Source organism: Triplophysa rosa, linkage group LG4 (genome assembly GCF_024868665.1).
Source record: "Triplophysa rosa linkage group LG4, Trosa_1v2, whole genome shotgun sequence".
Classification (NCBI taxonomy): Eukaryota; Metazoa; Chordata; class Actinopteri; order Cypriniformes; family Nemacheilidae; genus Triplophysa; species Triplophysa rosa.
This window is the reverse complement of record NC_079893.1, coordinates 6561302-6566985: the sequence shown is the minus strand read 5'-3', so window position 1 is coordinate 6566985 and position 5684 is coordinate 6561302.

Below are 5684 nucleotides of genomic sequence, written 5' to 3'. Positions count from 1 at the left end.
AAGTCTTAAAGATAGAACTGTGCTGTTTTCCTTGAACACGACTTGTTCGTATTCGCTGGAAGCAACGATAAAGAAGATGGTGTTTTTATAGCGAAAGAAGTGTTGCAGCTTAAAATATGGAATGAGGCCCAGGAAGCAGACATTACGGAAAAGAAAATAGTAGTCTGCTACTACTGGTTTGTTGATTTTGTAGGCATAAAGAATGTCTTGAGTGCATGGCATGTAGCTCTGAAAGAGAAGGATTAAATCAAAAGAGGTTCATGTGGACCCATTTGCATCAATCAATCAATGTTTATTTATGTAGCACGTTTAAAAACCACCGAGATGGACCAAAGTGCTGTACAAGCAGATAAAATGACTAAAGCAAGAGCATACCAGTACATTCAGCAACATCACCAAAAACAAGATAAGAATAATCAATTAAGGAACATTAAAAGCAAGAGAAAATAAGTGTGTTTTGAGTCTGGTTTGAAATATGGAGATAGTTTGGAAGGCTATTCCAGAGTTTCGGGCCAATAGAGGTTCTGGGGGGTGTGTATGGGAGCAGGAGATCCGTTAAATATTGAGGAGCTAGATTATTAAGGGCTTTATAAACAAACAAAACAATTTTAAAATCAATCCTGTATTTGAGGAAGCCAGTGCAGTGAGCGTAAGATGGGTGTGACATAATCGTGCTTGCGCTTCCCTGTAAGATGTTTGGCAGCAGCATTCTGTACTAGCTGAAGGCGAGAAATCGAGGACTGAGAGACACCAACATAAAGTGAGTTGAAATAGTCCAGGTGAGGTGACACAAATGCATGAATGGACATTTCGAATTTGTTCATGGATAAAAACGGCTTAACTTTGGCAAGAAGGCAAAGATGAAATAAACAAGATTTAACAACAGAATTAATCTGTTTGTCAAATTTGAGACTGCTGTAGTAAAAAGCCCAAGTTTCTGGCACATTGGGTTTGGTATCAGTTCAGTTTCAGTTCAGTTTATTGTTTATATAGCACACATAAACGCAACAAAAGTTGACCAGTATCGTACCGAAGTTGTGTGCTTTACACAATCTAAAACAACACTCCAAGAAAATAAAAATTAAAAAAGAAATAAAAAAGAACAGATAAAACAAATAACAACGTATAAGGCACGGGACAACAGATAGACCTTTAGCTTCGATTGAAATAACGAGACAGAGGACAGCAATCTCAAATAAAACGGCAGCGAATTCCAGAGCCTGGGACCAATCACAGCGAATGCCAGGTCGCCTCTACATTTAAGGTGAGTCCGTGGCTGAACCAGTGTATGGTTATCAGAAGACCTCAGACACCTGCCCAAGGTGTTCCAATTCACTAGTTCAACCAGGTAAGAGGGAGCAAGACCATTCAAAGAATTAAAAACAAACAACAATATCTTAAAATCAACTCTCAGACGAATCGGCGACCAGTTAAGAGCCATTAATATAGTCATTTTTAATACATAATAATTTTTGGCCTCCTTTTAAAAATATGGCTGCTGCATTTTGCACCATTTGAAGCCTAGTAAAAGATGACTGAGAGATACCGGCATATACAGTATGGAGTTACAGTAGTCCAGCCGAGATAAAACAAAAGCGTGTGGAACTCTCTCCAGGTCTTTGGGGGACAGAAAAGATTTAACTCTGGCTAGCAATTTCAGATGAAAAAAACTGGATTTAACTACTGTATTGATATGCTTATCAAACTTCAATGCCGAATCTCCTAGGGTTTTCACAGTAGGTTTAATAGACGAATAAAGGTCACCAAGGTTGCTAATGCTTTTTGCTTTCCCCACAACGGGTCCAAACACAATGGCTTCAGTTTTACTAGCATTGAGGTGGAGGAAATTTGAGGCCATCCAAGAATTTAAATCATTTAAACCCATCTTATCCGTGTGCTTAAACGGCAAATAAATTTGGATGTCATCGGCATATAAATGAAAAGACACTCCATGCCTTCTAAAAATCGAACCCAGGGGTAACATATATAACGAGAACAACGTAGGAGACAAAACGGAACCTTGAGGCACCCCACAGGAACTGGCCCCCAGACTGTCAAGCACCTGTTTCAGGAAGTGAGTAGGGACAATATCTAAAGATGAGGAAGAAGACTTCAGATTGGTGACTATATCAGATAGCTCAGACATAGTAATAGGCTCCCAGGAATTTAAGAATCTGGTGGCCAGCAACAAATCTGCAGGATCCAGAGAAGCAGGTACTATCGCCTGTCTAATCACTGCTATTTTGTCCTTAAAAAACTCAAGAAATTTTCACACAAAGGGGAAACCATAAAACAGTTGTCCCTTACAGGGTTGAAAACCAAGTTTAAGATATTAAAAAGAATTCTTGAATTATTTGAATTTTTGGCAATAATCTCCGCAAAGTAACCCAACTTCGCAGCTTTAAGGCTGTGAAGCCTTAAAGGCCTTAAGCCTTAGGCCTAAGACATTTTAAGTGAGGTGGTATGGTGCAGAACACAGATTGGAAATTAGTAGAACAACTCGGGAGCTAAATGGAAATGATGCAACTATGAAACCAAACTAGAAAACTGAATCAAGTGAATTCATACCGCTGAGAAACTAAACTTTAGCTGTTAACGCAATAACATTAGCAACAAAATATTACATGTGCCATGGTACAATCCTTGTAAATTTATTAATGCCCTTTCTATCAAGCATAAATATATTTAATATAAATACTTTTGAAATTACACAAACCAAAGATATAATTACCGACATTGCAAACAACTTGCTCCACTTCCCTTCGACTTTCTGGTCTGTGATGCTTCTTTTTTTGTTTAATACGGTTAACACGAACAATAAGGTGCATTATCACCACCTACTGTATTAGCGTCTTTCTGTTTCCATGTTAATGAAAATGTCTCATATTTTGATGCCGTGGCTTCTGACGTCACAATTAGATGTGGGCCGGGTTGGACATCCACCGCAACAAGATGCTCCTTGACCTAAAGCATCCGGAAATCAAATGACATAAAACTGGATACGGATAACGCCTACTTGCACAAGTAGTTCCACACAACCACTCTCATTTGTAAAAGGTGAGTCTGCTCTGTTTACAAACCTTTTTATTTCAGGGCCTACCGGTACGAGTAAAATCTATCTCAAGACTCACCAAAATATTTTTAAGTGGAAATATGCAGAGAATAGGCCTATTTATTTTCCTTGTCTTGACCCTGTTTGAAAACCCATGTGCTTAATGAATAAAATGTAAGTTGTTAATGTAGCTTTCCTTGTAGGCATTTCTTATAGGCCTAGTCTTAAAGGAATAGTTCACCCTAAAATGAAAATTTTGTCATCATTTGCTCACCCTCCAGTTGTTTCTTTGTTGTGTTGAACACAAATTAAGATATTTTAAAGGGGAGGTGCCACAGTGTTTCTTTACAATGTTAAACGTGCTGGTGTCATGATTGTGCCGCATCATGTTTCTCGTGGTCTAGTGGCAGGATCATGACAGAACCCCATGTTTCATGTGGAGAGAGGTAATTTTGGCCCTTATGGCCTTCCATACACCCTCTCCGGTCTTGTATCTGTTCCCGCCCTCTCGTCTCCTCGTTATTGCTCGTTTAGTCCTCGTTAATGTTATCTCCAGTCTGGTTTCAGTGTAATTAGTCTTAGTCCTGTCTCGTCATGTTGTGATATTCCCTTGTTTTATTATGTTACCCCCTCGTGGGTTTTTGTTTTGTCCTTTATTAAAATGTCTTGTTAACCCCTTACCCGCTGTCTGCGCCTGGGTCCTCTGTCCTCTGTATTTTTGTGTCTCACCTACCCCCGTTCGTGACAGCTGGCTTCTCATGCTTGACATGGTCAACTTGTCAAAATAGTCGCATGTATGACGTAGTATTTCTGTGCTCGATACACTCCCCCAGCGTTCGTATAGGTTTCGTAAAGGTTTTTTTCAAACATGAAAATCCCTTACGTAACAACTTTTTCATGCGTTAACACGGAGCAAGAGAGAGACAGCACTGCGTTTGCGAAGTTCAGCTGTGTTTGTTTGTTCACTTTGTTTGTTCACTGCATTTCGGTGAGGAATGTTATATAAAAGGTGGATATAACGCTGGATTTGGAGATCGTTTGAAACTGATAGAGGAGCAGTCCCAGCACTAAAAGATGCCGGTCATGAACCGCACGCGGTAAGTGAAACTGAGTCATATGTCTGTGTTTTGTTGGCAATCGGCGCATACGTGCATAAGGTACACAACACAAACTTATAGTGAATCAACAGTTATGCAGGGATAATGCGAGGATGTATTGTGTGCTCATGCTGTAGTCCCCCCCCATGCACGCGTTAAGGGCTCTCATGTTTTCGGAAATAATCGTACAGCTGTATCTATCTTTTATAAATGTGATCAAACTTAAGACTCTTCGGAGATACGAAGTATGCAATACTACTCTATAGGTACTCAAGATTAATATGAGATTGGCAGAAACTACGTGTGTTACATCTGCTTTAATGAAAGTTTGTAACTAAGTCTACTATAGGAGTCAATGGTGACCAAAAACAAACTTTCATTAAAATATCTTCATTTGTGTTCAGCACAGCAAAGAAATGTATACAGGTTTGTAACAACTGGAGGGTGAGTCAATGATTACAATATTTTTGGGTGAACTATTCCTTTAAATGACGCATTATGAAGAGCTGCAGTACCGCATTTCGCCAGTGGATAGAGCTCTATGCACACTGATGAACTCACTCTGCTCAACTACACACCTACCTCTTGGTTTTTACTAACACGTGACCGTTTTATCACTCTGAAAACTTAAGAATCACACAGAAACATCTGAATCAAGAAGTTGAATCAGTGATGATTTGTTGCGCTATTTTCTGTCTGAGAATTCCTAAATTCAAGCTATTTTTCCCTAGTTTTATTAATAAAGGTGTGTCTTCTTACCTCTTAATTAATTATTAATATTTAAACTTGTTGTCCACACCCGATTGTTTCTGGTTATGCCCATCTGCTAAATAACAAAGACAAACAAACAAGCATACAAACAAATTTCATGTGCTTCAATCAAGCGATCAGAATATCAGTCCAGTCACCGGTACATTAGAGCGGAAGGCAGTACTTTATCTGTTCATTCACCGGTTTATTACATTTTAGACAAGAGCTTGGCTAATGAAAAAGCTTTCAGGCAATTAGCACGTATGAGTGCTTTTTATGAATCCGCATGTGACTCTTTCACTCATGTGTGAAATGCACCACCAAAATGCAGCCTTTTAACAGCTCCGGCCACACTCGCGCGACTCCAGTGGCCACAACAAGTGCAGTTTTCAAAATGCCACCCATATTAATATGCTCCTCTTCCGTTTTTGAGCCCTAATGGCATTTCCATCATGTTCTCTTCAGCACAGAATGACTTATGACTAATGTACAGAGCTCCAGTCTGCAGGTCAGATCTCAGCTCGAAGTGACCCATGAGCACCGTACAGCTACAGCATTATTAAAGATCCTGTTCCACGGCGGTACACAGTCTACCACTTACTGGCTCTGAAAGACACTGTTCACAAAGCCGCCTCTATTCATTAGTGTAAAGAATGCTATGTGTAAATGCAGTAGGCAAGCGTACAAAAAATGAAAACACATAGGCCTACTCCTCATCATTCCAAACGTATTACCATTTAGGGCGAATCCCCATAGGAAGTGACATGCCTATGCCCTACTTAAAG